This window comes from Orcinus orca, chromosome 11 (genome assembly GCF_937001465.1).
Source record: "Orcinus orca chromosome 11, mOrcOrc1.1, whole genome shotgun sequence".
Lineage (NCBI taxonomy): Eukaryota > Metazoa > Chordata > Mammalia > Artiodactyla > Delphinidae > Orcinus > Orcinus orca.
In genome coordinates this window covers 7232759-7250732 of record NC_064569.1, presented here as the reverse complement: position 1 = coordinate 7250732, position 17974 = coordinate 7232759, and the positions used below count along the sequence as shown (strand labels likewise).

General features: G+C 36.2%; 1 protein-coding gene across 1 annotated transcript in view; it reads left to right on the top strand.

The window, feature by feature from the left end:
- The window catches only part of NECAP1 (NECAP endocytosis associated 1), a 37947-nt gene extending 31066 nt beyond the window's left edge, over positions 1 to 6881 (top strand). The window contains exon 10 of the mRNA XM_004279096.3: positions 4350 to 6881. The gene's annotated coding sequence lies outside the window, so the exon portion shown is untranslated. The remainder of the gene's footprint in view (positions 1 to 4349) is intronic.
- The last annotated feature ends 11093 nt before the right edge of the window (positions 6882 to 17974 follow it).

The window sequence follows — 17974 nt, the reverse complement described above, 5'->3', positions numbered from 1 at the left end:
TTACTATTCCTCTGTTGATGGACATTTAGGTTGCTTCCATGTCCTGACTACTGTAATTAGTGCTGCAATGAACATTAGGGTGCATGTATCTTTTTGAATTACGGTTTTCTCAGAGTATATGCCCAGGAGTGGGATTGCTGGGTCATATGGTAGTTCTATTTTAGTTGTTTATTCCCTTTGATCTTTACTTTTACACATTCGTTAACTGAAAAGGAGACACACCATTTGGCACAGAGCTGGGCACATAGTATATGTATTCATACCTTAGTGATGTGAATTTCTTTGCATCTGTCATGTTTTTCCTTCCTCTTTCATTTGCAGGTCTTAAACAGTCTATTATTGTGGATTTATATGTCTTTTATCGAGTGGTGAGCAATAGGCTATTTTACAGGTCCAACCCAGTTGAACAGCCTCATGTAGCTTGACTACGTACTTTGAAACTCAGCCCAATTTCTTACATCATAACACAGCTTCTGAGGCTTTGGAGGCTCAGTAGCAAGTTTAATTCTATTGTTCTGGATTATTTGGAGGTTTTTGTTTTGTACTGTAGCCTATTTCTCCTAATGGGAAAAATGAATTTGAATGTCAGAAGAAGCAATTTCAATTAGACATTAGAATATAGTGCCTTTCTGGAAGATTAGCTGGATATAGTAATGTCCCATTACTATAAAAAATACTTAAGAATAAGATCAACTGGTCTCAGTTGATTTAAATTCATGTTAGTTTCATATATATATTTATATAATATTTAAATTCACATTAGTTATATATATATATATATAAATATATAAAACCTGGTAATCCCCACACCCGATGACTCACAGACTTGCTATGTGTTTGAAAATATCCCTGGTTTCAAAGGGACTTTTTATTATTTCAGTGTATTGGTCAATTCCCTCTGCATTCTCCATTTAACAGTTACATAGATTAATTAGAGAATGTTTAAAAATTATACACGTTTATCTTGTAAACATGCAATTTAATGTGTACTATCAGCAAATGGCTTTTGACTGGTAAAAAGAGAGAAATTATCTAGTGGGTGAGTTATATGAATTATTAAATGATAAATCACACTGACCACAGTCCATTATTTATTAATTATTATCAATCAGGAGGAACCAATATTAATAAACAATTATGCATTAATGATTTAATGAATATATAATTAACGATATTAATAATTAATAATCATGTTTGAACCAGCCAAAATATGTATGATTTTATCCTTTGTTTTATCACTTTTCCCCAAATTATAAAAATAATATTTTTATAGTTAATAATATGAGAAAAATATGACAGGTAAAAGACCTCCCATCTTATCCTTAGTACATGCTTGTAAAGTCAATCACAGTGAACAATTTCTTCTATCTACTTTGAGAGATTTTTTTAAGTTTATATATAAGTGCAGTTTCTATATATTGTATATTCATTTTTATGCAGTATTCATTTATTCATGTATTCATTTTTATGCAGATAAGATCATACCATGCATGCTTTTAGGCTTTGAAAATTACTTTTATATTCATCAATGTATTTGGAGTTTATCTTCTTATTTCTAATGTTTAAATTTTTCCATAATTTATAGAACAGGAACTTTTGAAGGACATTTAAACCATGTCCAGCTTTTTGTCACTCTAACAAATGAGGCGACAACAACTTTACACATATTTGCAGGTGCACAATTTTCTGCTCAATGATTCATGGCCAAGTGTTAAAATCAATACTTGGCTTGAGCTTTCACAGAATAACTTTCTGGGATATAAAAATAAATCTTATATTTCGTCTGAAGGCAATTCTTTTCATTATAATTTAATATTGAAACCTTATTATGTAAATATAACACAAGGATATTATAGTGTAGGAACATTAATTACTCAACAGGGCGGGTGGTGTATTACTCTTGTGACCATAATACCGCAAATTTTCCATACAAGACAAACACTTCCTCTTCCTTGTGGAAGAGTAGAGAACAAGATATTTTTGGATACTTCACTTTTCTTTAATCCCTTCTTATTCATATCCTTTAACAACAGTGAAACATTCTTCCTTATTAAATATGATTTTTCATGAATTTTTCTCCCTTATGATATTTTGAGGTGGCAGAATTGATATTCTGCTGCTAATTTATCTTTGTAACATGTGAAAAATGCCCCAATAGAATCCATCTTAAAAGACTTAAATGGAAATTAAGTGTTAAAAATCATTTATTTCATTTTTAAAGATTATTATGTCTAACAGAGGTATTCTGCAAAGATTAGAATTATGATACAATTAATTTCTATTACATTTGTATTACTTTCTCAAATTTTATAAATGTGTGTTAAGTATATTATTTAAATTTTTATGAATGGTTTTATCAAAGATATTTCACTTTTTAAATAGTGTATCTACTATCAATGTCCTTATTAACTTTATAATTTTAAAATAAAGAACTTTTATAATAAAAGTTTCTATTTCATATTAGTGAATTATTAAATGAAGTTCTTGATATTTAACTTTGTATATAAATTTAGCAGGTTTTTCAAAACCATTACTGTAGCATTTTATTATTGATAATACATATAGATTTATATTTCATCACACCGAAAAGAGTTTCAACATATAAATCATGTAGAGAGTTTTTTGATTCAATTTACAGGTCAAATGCTTGATTATATTTAAACAAATGTACAAATATTAATAAATTCAACCAAATGCTAAGTTTATATTATTGACATTAGTTAAATAAGATGATTACCTATGTGATTACGTGAACAATGATGACACACAAATCATGGGGCTCCAGAAATGACCTACAGGTAGACATTCAGCTGTTTGGCCTTCCAAAGATAGAGGGTAAGGCCTCTGTGAAAATGCAGATTCTGATGATAAGGTAGCCTAGAGGCAACGGCACATCTCCTACCTTTGTATACTTGTTTGATTATAGTCACAGGATAAATTGCTAATGGTAGAATTGTCTTATTAAAAAGTATACATGTTTAAAATTTATAATAGACAACAATACATTGCCATCTAAGAATTCTGTACCAAATTACACGCTTACCTAGCAGTATAACTTACAAGTTTCTCTAAACCCTTACCAACATTGGACACTATCAAACTTTAAAATATCCCATCTGAGAGGCAGAAAATGTTATCTCAATCTTTTTTTGCATTTCATCAATTACAAATGAAGTTAATACTCTTTTAGTTCAATTTGTTTGTCTTTATTTTCTTAGAAACTCTTCATAACTATAGATAATTTTGGGGAGGGTATATTTCATCTGTTTCTTATTGATTTGTAAAAGTACTTTACATATTTAGGAATTATCCATATATTATTCACATGTGTGGCAAATAATTCCCCAGTTTATTGTCTTTGACTTTATTTATTTATTTATCTATGTATTTATTTATTTAGTGGTGGTATTGAAACTTTTACATTTTCAAGTAGTAAAATTTATTAAGATCTCCTTTATGACTCCTTTATGCTGTGCTATGCTTAGAAAAGATTTCTGCACTTCAAGATGATAAATTATTCACCAGTATTATAAAATAATATTGAAATTTATTTTATGTAAGAATTAACATAGGAATCCAGCTTTAATATTTTATAAGTGGTTATTTATTTTTACACATATAACTGAAATACACATCTGTTTTGTACATCAAATTCCCTTTTTACATATTTACATTACTACTGGACTATTCCTTCACTACATTCAAAATTATGTTATTATTGTAGTGTGTTAATGTGTTTAACTATTTAGTAAGGCATATACACCTTCATTGCTTTTAGTTTCCACACTTTTGTTCTGCATCACAGGTTTATGAGAAAAATTTAAAGTCATGTTTCAAAAAATAATATTTTAACATAGAAATACATTGAATTTGTAAACTAATTTAGGAATAAATGACACTTTCACAGTATTCAATTCTAATTGTGGTGAATATTGCCCATTTGTTTCCAGATCCAATCTCTACCCTCTGCACCTTGTTCTGAGCCCTGAGAGGCTGACCGTTATGGAGGACATCAGTGGGTTCCCTTGTTCTCTGGCTTCCTGGTTAGGATTGACCATGGGAAGCACCTTCAGGGCATGGGAGGGGGGCTGTATTCTTCTGCTGAAGGATACAGAGCCTATCCAAGTCTCTTGCCTACAGTTCTGAATCCTCTCTCCAGATTTAGTAGTGATGGCAGCCCTTGCTCTTCAGGTCATAGGGTGTGTGGATAATCCCTCTCTAGCTGTTGCTAGCTCCCGGATGCTTCATCATCATTGCTGGCTTCCTTAACCCTGCCCACACCTTGTAAACAGTCCTCTCATTAAACTCTTGTCAATCACCCCCTTTAAATATGTCATCTCTTTCTGCAGGAACTCTGACGGACACAAGTACATTTGGGATTTCAGGAACTCTTCATACAGCTCATTCTGTAACAGAGACTGATTATAAAACCTAGATGAGAACTGAGTACAAGTCATTTTAAGATGATAGCCAGAATCCATGAGAAAACTTGTAAGCAGGCGTGAAGTGGAGTATCAGAGGTCACTACTGAACTATGACGAGATTGAATTTGAAACTAATATTAGAAAATACTTTAAATTTGCTGGCAAATATAGACAGGATGAATGCAAGCTTGCTAGATTTTTGCCAGTGAGTTATATTTCCGAGTCCTATGAGAGCGCCTGTTGGCCTGTATTGTGGAAATGAGGCATCTTGGATGCACATATATTTGTAATTGTTTTATCCTCTTGATAAATCGACCATTTTATCACTATATTATGACCTTCTTTGTCTCCTATTGAAGTTTTTGACTGAAAGTCTATTTTGTTTGATATAAGAATACACGTTTTTAGTTTCTATTTACATGGTATGTGTTTTTCTATTATTTCACTTTGAGCCTATGTGTGTCCTAAAAGCTGAAATGAGTTTTTTTAGGTAGCATGTAGTTGGGTCTTGTTGGTTTTTTTGTTTGTTTTTTTGCGGTACGCGGGCCTCTCACTGTTGTGGCCTCTCCCGTTGCGGAGCACAGGCTCCAGACGCGCAGGCTCAGCGGCCATGGCTCACGGGCCCAGCCGCTCCGCGGCATGCGGGATCCTCCCGGACCAGGGCACGAACCCGCGTCGCCTGCATCGGCAGGCGGACTCTCAACCACTGTGCCACCAGGGAAGCCCCAGGTCTTGTTTTTTATTTTTTAACCCCATCAGCCACTCTGTGCCTTTTAATTGTATAATTTAATCCATTACATTTAAAGTAATTATCAATAGGTAAGGTCTTACTATTGCTAATTATCTTGTTAATTGTTTTCTGGCTGCTTTGTAGTTCCTTTGTTACTTTCTTCTTCTCTTGCTGTCTTCCTTTGTGAATTGAATGGTTTTAGATAGTAGTATAATTTGATTACCTTCTCTTTATTTTGTGTGTACTATTATAGGTTTTTGTTGTGTGTTACCTGAGATTTATTTGAAATATCTTACAGATATAACAGTATTTTACATTGATAACAACTTAATTTTTATTGCATACAAAAACTACCCTTTTACTCTCTCACCTACATTTTATTTTTTTGGTGTCACAATTTACATATTTTTATCCATTAAAAAGCTATTGTAGCTATAACTATTTTCAATACACTTGTCCCTTAACCTTTATAGTAGAGTTAAGTAGTTAACACACTACCATATTACAATTAGAGCATTCTGAATGAAACTCTAAACTTACCTTTATTGGTGTGTTTGTATATTTTCATATGCTCATTTCAGCTTGAAAAACATCTGTCAGTGTTTCTTTTTCTTTTTCTTTTTTTTGCGGTACGCCGGCCTCTCACTGCTGTGGCCTCTCCCGTTGCGGAGTGCAGGCTCCGGACGCGCAGGCTCAGCAGCCATGGCTCACGGGCTCAGCCGCTCCGCGGCATGCGGGATCCTCCCAGAACAGGGCACGAACCCGTGTCCCCTGCATCAGCAGGCGGACTCTCAACCACTGCGCCACCAGGGAAGCCCTGTCAGTGTTTCTTTTAAGGCATGTCTAGTGGCTCTTGTTTCTTATGCAAAGTCTACCTCCCTTGTTTTCCTAAGGACTTACCTTATTGGGTAAAGTATACTTGGTTGGCAGTTTTTTCCCAACACTTTGAATAGATCATTCCATTCTCTCCTGGCCTGCAAAGTTTCTTCTGAAATATCATGATAGCCTCATCAAGGTTCCTTTGTATGAGAGAATTCTTTTCCTAAATTTTCCAATTTTTTTCTCTTGCTGTTTTTAAAATTCTCTCTGTCTTTGGTTTTAGACACTTTTATTACAATGTGTTTTGGAGAAGAACATTTCAGTTTGAAATTTTGGGGTGACCTATTAATCTCATGAACTTACATGTCCAAATCTCTCCCCAGGTTTGGCAAGTTCTTCTTTACATAGCCATGACCTCTTTACATAGCTTTTTACCCTTTCTTCTCTTCTCTTTCTGGGACTCCAATTTTGCATATATTGTTTCCCTTATTGTTGTCCTATCAGTCCCGTAGGCTTTATTTATTCCATTTCATTTTTGGTTTTGAAACTCTGGATAATTTCAAATGATCCGTCTTCACTTATTCTTTCTTCTGCTTGGTCCAGTCTGCTGTTGAAACTCTCTATTGAGTTTTCAGTTCAGTGATTGTATTCTTCAGCTCCAAAATTTCTGTTTAATTCCTTTTTATGTCTTCTATCTCTTTGTCAAGCTTCTTATTCTGTTCTTGTTGTTTCCCTGAGTTCATAAACTGGTTTTCTGTGCTCTCTTGTAGCTTTCAGAGCTTCTTTAGAAAGATTATCTTGAATTCTTTGTTGAGCTATTTCTGTATCTTCATTTTTGGGGGTCAGTTACTGGAAGTTTATTGTGTTTCTTTTTACTTAATAAATTTTATTTATTTATTTATTTATTTTTGGCTGTGTTGGGTCTCCTTTGCTGCATGTGGGCTTTCCCTAGTTGCGGCAAGAGGGGGCTATTCTTCGTGGCGGTGTGCGGGCTTCTCACGCAGTGGCTTCTCTTATTGCGGAGCATGGGCTCTAGGCATGTGGGCTTCAGTAGTTGTGGCACGCGGGCTCGGTAGTTGTGGCTCATGGGCTTAGTTGCTCCGCAGCAGGTGGGAGCTTCCCAGACCAGTGGTTGAACCCATGTCCCCTGCATTGGCAGGTGGATTCTCAACCATAGTGCCACCAGGGAAGCCCCTGTTGTGTTTCTTTAGTAGTGTCATGTTTTTCTGATTCTTTGTGATCCTTGTAGCTTTGCATATGTATCTGCACATTTCAAGAAGTAGTCACCTCTTCCAGATTTTATGGTATGATTGGTAAGGAAAGACCTTCACCTGTAGGTGGCGGCATGCCAGAGTGTGCTCTGACCCTGGGTCTAGAGGTAAAGATCATCACATGTGAGGGCTTACGCATAGCACAGGGAGATCAGCTCGGTGCTTTGTGACCGCCTGGAGGGGTGGGATAGGGAGGGTGGGAGGGAGGGAGACACAAGAGGGAAGAGATATGGGAACATATGTATATGTATAACGGATTCACTTTGTTATAAAGCAGAAACTAACACACCATTGTAAAGCAATTATATTCCAATAAAGATGTAAAAAAAAAAGTGGGGACTTATGTTGGTTTTATTTTGGGGAAGGGGTCGTGGTGACTCACCAGCTCAGATCTCTGAGGTCTACATCAACAAGTGTGTGGTCCTTGGTGAACACTGAGAGGGTGGGGTCCTGCAGAGACTTTATAGGCTCTTGGGATCCTCAGTAGCACCTCCACGTCCAACAGTATGGAGCAGGATGGTGTGCGCACACTCAGCTGAAGGGGCTACCTGTAGGCGACTGTGTAGTGGCAGGGGCCAGTTTTAAACACATCTGTAGTGCTGGGGCCACTGTACTGGCGACTGCAGGGGCACAGCTGCGGGGGCCCTGGCTGTGGGTGTGCATTCCTGGGGCTGCAGATTCTCACCATGGGCTCATGGCAGTGGTTTCTGGTGATGGGGATTGGCTGGGGGAATGCAGCTATACAGCTAGAGGGCCTACCTGCAGGGGAGCCCAGTGCTACACCCAGTGACAAGAGGCAGCGTCGGATTTGGGCCCACAAGCAACTGTAGAGGCCATGGCTGTCAATGTGCCCTCCTGTGGCTGTACAGTCTCCCCATGGGTATGTGTTTGGCAGTGGTGGTCAGTGATGGGAGTAAGCCCAGGGGCACATAGGTATGTAGATGCAGGGGCCCACTGTAGTAATATAGGCCAGTGAAAGGAGAGAGGGTGAGATCTGGGCTTACAAGCAGTTGCAGGGGTCCTGGTTGACTTTTACTATTGTTTCGATTGTTTCATTTTTGCATCTTGGATTGTTTGTTTTTCTTTGTTTTAAATTACCAAATTGCTCATTGTTAGAATTTTGGGAGAAGGAAGTTTTGAAATTTTTCTTTATTCTACCATTTAGTCATATAAATTTCTTAAATAGCTGTCCCTGCTTAGGTTAATTTTGGGGCGTGGGATATTTTCCAATAGAGCATTCTGGTCAACATTAACAGAGAGCTGCAATGAAAGATATTTTACAAACAGATTTAATAATTTACATCTTTATGTGTAACTGTTTTAAAACTCAGGAACATGTTTCTAAGGAGTGAAACAGGCTGTTGTAATAATATTTAAGCAATGCCTGTGAATAATCTGATTCAGTTCTTTCTCAAGGCAAAATATAATTTTAAGAGGCTTCTGAAATCCTTTGCTTTCACTTTAGTTATATTATCCCAAGACAATAAAATTTGTTGGGAATTTCATGTTGTAGCGGGACTGTTGATGTGTAAGTTAAAGGAGAGTGTTTCATAGAAATTCTGAGGAATTTTAGTTTCCCCAGGTCTGTTCAACTGTCAATGAACAGATGAAATATTTGGAAATTTCTAAGGCTAACTGTGAAGATTTAGAAGGTCTCAAAGAGAACAGAAGAGTACAGAATTTTTAAGGAGAGTGGAAATGGCCATCATTTTCTAAAATTAATTTTTATTGGAGTATAGTATCTTTACAATGTTGTGTTAGTTTCTACTGTACAGCAAGATGAATCAGCTATACATATACATACACTCCCTCTTTTTTGGATCTCCTTCCCATTTAGGTCACCACAGAGCATTGACTAGAGTTCCCTGTGCTATACAGGAGGTTCTCATTAGTTGTCTATTTTATACATAGTATCAATAGTGTATATATGTCAATCCCAGTCTCCCAATTCCTCCCACCGCTCCCCCTTCGTGTCCGTACATCTGTTCTCTATGTCTGTGTCTTTATTTCTGCTGTGCCAATAAGATCATCTATACCATTTTTTCTAGATTCCATATGTATATGTTAATATACGACATTTGTTTTTCTCTTTCTGACTTCACTCTGTATGACACTCTCTAGGTCCATCCATGTCTCTACAAATGACCCAATTTCGTTCCTTTTTATGGTCAAGTAATATTCCATTGTATATATTTACCACGTCTTCTTTATCCATTCCTCTTTGATGGACATTTAGGTTGCTTCCATGTGGAAATGGCCATCTTTAGTTAAGTTAGGATAGATATATGGAATTGTTAATTTACAACTGTGTGTGCTTCCAAAGTATTAGTTTTAATAAGTACTAAATAATCTTTAAATTATTTAGAATATGTAAAATATCTCCCCATAGAAATAAATAGGCCCTCAAATTAACACAAAAATTTGTTTAACCCATCAGAATTGTGAGGTGTTTGCTAATAGCTTATTCAGGCTATCTTTTTGTAAGTGGAGAGAGATATTGTGTAGAGAGACTTGGGTAACATAGAGAGACTTGGGTAACCGTCAGTTGGTCAATCAGGTGACTGAGCAGTCACAACTCAGAGGGGGTGTGTACATGATACGATGTTATTATTTCCCAACAACGTCCTCTACTGTGCTGTGTCAAACTTCTCCTCCCTGCTGAGTACCAGATATTTTAATAATAATTTGGCAGATCCCTTGGTTTTCAGGTCACTTTCACTTGTTAAATTTCCACTCTAGGACTTCCCTGGCAGTCCAGTGGTTAAGACTCCGTGCTTCCACTGCAGGGGCATGGGTTCAATCCCTGGTTCGGGAAGTTTGTGTGGTATGACCAACAACAAAAAATTTTCCACTCTAGTCTTATCTATCTTAAAGCCGATTTCACATATCTTATTTATATTTATTTCCCCCTTCTCCAATGGATCTTCTAACCCACTGCACCACAGGCATAGGCCATGGCCTGAGGAATCTGCAGCAAAGGAAGGAGGATGTGTTCTGCTCTTTGAATACATTTCCTCTTTGAAATAGCTCCTTTCTTCCGGCTTCTGCATTTGGCCTCTGTTTTAGGGCACACGGAGGAGAAACAGAGAGGAGAGCGGTCATTCTATGGTTTTGGCCAATGATTCCTGGTGAAGAAGCATTTGCTTAGGCTGATTTTGGTTCTGCTGCACCCTAGTGGTATAACGTGTAGTTTGGGCACCTAATTTTCTTGGAGGCATGTTTCAGTTTTTGTTTCTGTCACCTAATACTGCCTCAAAGAAATGAATTTTACACCCATAGCTCAAGGTGAGAAATCTCCTCACTTGGAAGCTGTCTGAGCAGCCATGTGGCTCCTTTCTTCTTGTTTACACTCTGGAGGGCCTTCATATGGAGTCAAGGAAACCAGGGGTCTTCTTCTTCCTCTTCTTTTCAGGCATGCTACATCATGAAACACTTTCCCTTGCTGGTATAGACAGCTCCAGCAGCTTCCTGCCTTCAAAAGGTACAAGCTCTCTTCATAAGTTATCACCAAATTGTAGAGAATGTGTCAAGCTTTCCCAAGAACAACTTCACCACCCTCCATTAGAATATAAGCTCCACATGACATAGAATTAGTTGGTTGTTCATCACTGTATTCCTAGAGCATAGAACAGTTCAGAACTCATAGGTGTTCAATATTTTTTATTGAAAGAATAAATAAATACAATTGTATCAAGATTTTGTTTTTAAAATCTTTAATACAGGTTGGATGACATCAGGTTTCAATTAACCAAATAACCTATAGTCTTGTGGCTCTAAACTGGTGGTCATTTGGCTCCCTTCCCACTTAGGATATTTGGTAATGTCTGGAGACAGTTTTGGTTATTACAACTCAGAGAGGGGTGCTACTGGCATCCAATGGGTAGAGACCAGGGATGAGGCTAAACATTCTATGATGCAAAGGAGCAAATCAAAGAATTATCCAATTCAAAATGCCAATAGTGTCGAAGTTGAGAAACCTTGTATTAATACATTAATTATTTAATTATAATAAACAAATTATTCAACTAACAAAACTGAATTATTTTTAAAAGATGCATTGTCATTTTCAGTTATCTAGACAAATTCCTGTTTTTAAAGACGTCTCTCAATTTTTGAATCACCTCAGTTTTTTCAGGACATTTTTTACAGACAATATGGATGTTTGATTGTTAAACGAAACGTTTAAAATAGGCATTTTAAACTTTTTCCCAGAGGACTTTTCAATGTGAATAAAACGACACTATGGCAAGTCAGTCCTTAGATTGTTGGGATAAGTTTTTATGCAGAAGACTTATCTATGACTCTGATGTTAACTATACTCTTGTTCGTAAACCTCATAAATAATCTTTCATTATAAACTGAGCAAACGAAATATGGACATGTAATAAGTCTGAAGCCTCACCAATAGGATGCAGAGACTCATTTCATTTTCTTAGAGCAGATTCACTCTAAAGCATCTTAGTTGAAATTTCTAATCCTTTCCTCCAACAATAAATAGCCCCTTTTGTATTTCAGATTGATTATTGCAGAAACATATGGCTTAGAGAACTTTCCCATTATATGGTATTCTTAAATCTTTTCCTGGGGGTAGGATTCTTCTTTAATATTCTTCTTTAATATTGATTCTTTAATGCTTACAGAAAGCTATTTATTTAAAATTTAGATCACAGCTTTATTGAGATATAATTACATATCGACAAGTTCACTCTTACAAAAGTCATATATGGAAAGCCTATAGCTAACATCATACTCAATGATTAAAAACGGAAAGCTTTCCCTCTAAGATCACATTAAAGGAATCATGCACTATGATCAAGTAGAATTTATGCCTGGAATGCAAGGATGGTTCAACAAATGCAAATCAATAAATGTGATACACCACATTAACAGAATGAAGGAGAGAAAACACCGGATCATTTCAATAGATGTAGAAAAAGCATTTGACACAATTCAACGTTGTTTCATGATAAAAGCTGTCAGCCAATTATGTGTAGAAGGAACTTACCACAACACTATAAAGGCCATATATGAAAAGTGAACATTGTGAAAAACTGAAAGATTTCCCTCTGAGATCCAGAACAAGGCAAGGTTGCCCCCTATCACTTCTATTTAACATAGTACTGCAAGCAGGTGGGGTCAGCATGATGGCAGAACAGGAGGTCTTCTTCTTGAACCCCTTCCCCCCTCAGCAGCAATAACTGGGCAGCCATCCACAGACAAAAGTGTCTTTGTGGAAGTTTTGGGATCCAGGTAGGAGATTGTGATGCCCCAGTTTTCTTGGTCAAGATTGATGAGGGCCATTTTGAGTATGCAGGTCCATGCCCAGGTGGGCTGACCCAGAAAGGCTCTGTATCCCTGTGGACTTGGCTATAGCATCACTTGGCGTTGGTCCTTCCCCCGGCACCGTACACTAAAGGGCTTGGGATGAGTCACACCTATCTGTGTCCACAGACGACAGTAATGGCTATGGGCCCTGAAGTGGCCCATGAACTGGCTCCAGCCCCTCTCAGCCATGGTCTGGGAGCCCCTGGACAAGTCTGCCAAACTTAGTCCAACTGTAGATTCTGAAATGGCCCTGTAACTGGGCCATAGACCCTGCTAGCCATAGTCCCCAAGCAGTCCTGTGGGCCCAGTGATCTGGAGGCAGACATGCCCATCTGTGCCTCCAGAGATCCTGAAATAGACTTATACTTGGTTCCAGCCTGTCCTAGCCACAGTCCACTAGCAATCCTGCCAGTCCAGGGACCCAGTGGATACTGAATCCATAACATATGCCTAGTTATTTATTTACAAATATTTGTTATGCATTTCCTAGTTGTAGTAACTCTACTAAGTGCTGGGGACACAGTAGTTGTCAGAAGGCATGCCTCTGCTTTCATGTAGGTTATGGCCTATTGAAGGGAGTACGTATTTAACACATGAACAAAAAAGGAAACATGTTATTGTAAATTGTGTTATGTGATATAAAAGAAAAAATGGAGTCTTATGATAGAGAATTAGCATGGGATAGCTGATGTAGACAGAGTAGTCAGGGAAGGTGTTTCTATGTGGTTGATATTTAAGCAACAATCTCAGTGATGAAATGGAACCAGCTTTTAAAGAGCAAAGTGAAAATAGTTCCAGGCACAATACAGGCATATGTAAAAAAGTCTTTTAAGATAAATTTCAATCTTGTTATTATGGCCCATTGTCTTTTCATTAGCTGCTTACCATCCTCAATATACTTATTAAAATATTTCCACATACTATTGTAGTAGTCTGTTTAATGATACTTCTTCTCTATCCCCCTATCCTGAAGTTAGGTTTCCTGTGTTCTTCCTCCTGGACTCTCCAGTCCCTAGAGGTTCATGTTAAAGGAAAGCATAAGAAAGCAAGAGGGAGAATGAGTGGAAGTGACACCAAACCTAGTAAGTTTTGATAATGATTATGAAGAAGTCATTGTTCCTAAAAGAAACTGATTTATATCCCTCTTTTGGAAGGGAGATTAACAGCATAGAAGTGATCAATATTTTTGGTAAAATTTTTGTAGAATGTAAACCTACATTTGTATATGTAATTGTCTTTCTAATTTAAAATGTACCATTTGTAATTGTCCTTCAGATTGAATGAGGTCAGATCTTAATGCATAAAACTTAACACTTCACTGTTTGTTTTGAAATTTCTTCAAAATATTTACCTCTAAAATGTCTTCCTTCCATTGTTATTCTTTAAACACTAAATAATGGAAAATTCCTTGTAAAACTGCTATCAAAATCAAGATATAACCTTAAAGAAAGCACTTACTATAACATAGATCCTCAATAAACATTAGGACTATCTATTTTCTAGGTTAATTAAATTAAAGCCCAGGAGCCTCAGAAGGTCTTCTCTCTTCCTTTCATACATTATCAAATATGATGTTATATAGTCTGTGGTTTTCCTTCATTGTTACTTTCTAAATTTTTGGCTCTCTTATTGTTCAATTCAACTCACTGTTTCTGTATATTTTTGGATTTAAAGGTATAATAGGTGATATCTCTCCCATGAACGGAGGTGGTTACTTATTTTTCAATGTTACGATCTAATGAATGTAATTAGGTACATTTATCTCAGAATTCAAATATGTTTCTGTCCAAGATACATTTGCTTTATACATATATTTGGGAAACGACTGATGGACTAGAATAAATCAAGCTGTATCCCTTTCAGATATGGATCAATGTATCAGTATCCTGAAGACCAATATGCAAATAAGCAAGCAGTGCCTCCTCCAGGTTAGAGCCTTTTTTGTCCCATGAATATCTTCTAGGAGCTGTTTTGGATTCTATGGCCATAGTTCCTCTGTCCTTACTGCTCTGACTTTAGGCCTGTTTATCCGGTACTGAGACAGACCCACTGTCAGAGCAAAAATCAAAATGTCGGTTATATCTTCCTCGTTTCCTTAATACTTTGCTTCCTCCGCTTTTTGACTTTACTTGGCTGTCCTAGCCTCGTTACCTGCCTCCCAGGACAGACGCTCTTTGGAGTTATTTATATTTCCTGTGGTTATTTCTGCTATTTTAGCAAAGACCTTCATTGTGCTTGTAGGCTGCAAAGCCATGAAACCAGGAAACACCCTGCAAATATGGATGGTGACCCAATACTTAAATACTATCATCTACAGTGGTTCCCTCATTCAAGTATGTATCTGCACAATCTGGCTGGGAACTTCTCCCCCTTTTCCTGACATTGACACACAATCAGAGTTGGACCTAATCATCCTGCAGTGTAACGAGGGGTCCACTACTGCCTTCTACTGTGTCTGGGTTACTTGGTTTTCTAGCCCTTCTGAGCTTGACTATTGCTTTTCTGGCCAGACAGCTACCAGACAATTTCAATGAGGCAAAAGTAATCACATTCAGCATGCTGGTTTTCTGTAGTGTGTGGATTTCTTTCATACCCAGATATCTGAGCACCAAAGGAAAGGCCATTGTGCCTTTGGAAACATTTTCCATCTTGGCTTCCAGTGTTGGTTTATTGGGTTGTATATTTCTCCCCAAGTACTATGTGATCCGACTAAGACCAGATTGGAATTCAAGAGAAAAATTACTTGAACAAATTCCTTGCAAAAGGTAAAGGAATTAGTGTTAAAGTGGCATCATTGATATGAAATGAGCAATAATATGGAAATATTATTTGGAAATATTCCAAAGGGTGGTATGAAATAAATGCATTCCATTTAAACAATGACAGTTGCTCCTTAATCAAGTGGCACTATCATTGTGGCAGCAAGTCACAGTGAAGAAAGCACTGGGGTCGGGTAGACCAATGTTCAAATTCAACCCCCCTCCTTTAGGTAAATGTTTCTGTTTGCTTGACTTTTGGTTTGTTTTTTTTGACAGGAGTTATATGTCATTCAGAGTTCTGGATCTTGAGAGGAACTGTGTTTGCATATAATATCGAACACAGTGCAACTGCAAGACTAGGGAACAGTGAATCAAAGATATTCTTAGCCTATCTCAATTCTCAGTGATCACCCATCTTTTTTCTTTTCCTAGCAAAATAGATTTCTAACTAAAAAATAAGATATAGTTCACCACTTTATGTTGGACTTAGTTGCTTCTATTTGGCCATAAAATTGGTAGAAAAAGGAGCAAATATTCCACTGGAATCTGCTCCGATGTAAATAAGCTAAATTATAGTCACAGTTTACGACCTGAAGATAATGGAAACGATTGTGTTGTAGAAGTTGTGTTGGAAAGTTTCTACAACTCTCGTGTTCACTTGTTCACGAGAACATACCACTTAAAAAGGGAGAGAAGCTGAGTTTTAAAAAACTGGGAGGAAGATCAGCACTAGTATATGAATGTAAGGTCATGTTTTCTAGGACAAATCTTTCTGTGTTGGGGTTGCATATCAACATAGTAGTAATGCATGGAATTGACAGAAGGAATAGAATATTTTCAGAAATATTTCCAATAAATGACATGAATTTAACCTTCTTGCAGGAGCTCAACCAAGTGTTTAAGTGAATATTCATCAAAGAGGCGTTTCAAACCAATTGTTCAAAAGTTGAAATGGATTGTAAATGGGTATGCTGTATGGTAATTGATGCATGGTTCATGGGGAATAACCCGTCATCCAATGATCCTTTACACAGCGTCTTAATTTATTCTTTTGTAGCATATTATAATAAAAGTATAAATAATGTCCATATACCATATAGCTTTTTATTATATAAATACCTTTATATGACCACTTTGCTTAAGAAATAGCAATAGATTTGAAGTTCCCTGTACGCTCTCTCCCATGAACATTCTGCTCCCTGCAGTTCTCTAGAGGGAAACTCTACTCTAAATTTTGTGTTAATCATTTCATTTTTAAAGTAGTTCTCCATTCTCAAATAGTATGTTGTTGAATTTTTGACTGTTTATCAATTTTATATAAATATTTATATGGCATGTGTTCTTATGTGACTTGTTGTATTTCCTAAGCCTATTTTAAGGATTTATACATGTGGTTGGATACAGTATAGTTGTATTTCATCCTTTTTCATTGTTACATATTGTATCTCACTATATAAGAATATAGCAGTAACTAGTGAATTCTCCTCGCAACAGAAATTTGGACTGTTTCTTTTTTTTCGTATTGCAAAGATTGCTGTTTCTTCCATTCTTGTATAAATTCCCTGGTGCGCATATATATCATTTCTTTAGAAGTGGAATTTCTGTATCATAAGGTATTTCTTTGCCAGGAAATATCAATTTATTTTCTAAATTCTTTTTGTAAGAATTTGAACTATCAATAGTTACTTATAAAATTTTGCATTGCTTCACATCTTTATCAAAATTTGGTCATTGTCAGGCTCTTCATTTTGTCACTTTGAGATTATGAAATAGTATTTTTTTTTAACTTGCAATTACCTGATTTGTAATGAAATTGCTATTTTTACTTCTCTTTTTCTCTGGTTCAGTGATTTCACAAAAATATAACTAAATGTGGATCTCCTTTTCTTTTCTCTTTTTTTTATCCTGTCTAGGATATTCTGGCCTTTCTAAATATGTGAATTGAGTTTTATTATTTCAGGAAAATTCTCAAACATTATTGTTTCAAATATTTTACCCCCTAGTCTCTATCTTCCCTTTTTGGGGTTGTAAAATAGATAGTCATTCCATGCCTCTTAAACTCTATTTTATATATATCTGATGTCTCAAACCCTATTTTCTGTTTTTAATCAAAAGGAAAAATTATATTTATCTCCATAAATGCCTTCAGCATTCAAAGTTCTTGACAAAATTCAATATTCATTCCTAATAAAAACCTTAGTAAATATGAATTGGTAATTCCTGAAACCAGAGTCTAATTTAAAGGGGAAATGCTATGAAATTCCCACTGAAGTCAAGGACAAGTCAAGAATGCTCACTATTTCCATTACAGCTTAACACTGTATTGGAAATATGGGCCAAAGCAATTTTTTAAAAAAGAAAATAACTAGAAACATGACAATGGGAAAAGAAGGTATAGAACTATCTCTATTGACAGATAATGTGGTAATATACCAGGAACATCTAAGAAAATCAATGCTGCAAATAATAAAAAAGTTTAGTAATATAGTAGAATAGAAAATTAATATACAAAAGCAATACATATACAAATAACCAATTAGAAGTACAATGAAAGAGAAAGCACCATTTATGACAGCAATAAATAAGATGTAATTCCTAAGAATAAAATAACAAGATACGTGAAAAATCAATATGAGAAAAACTTTA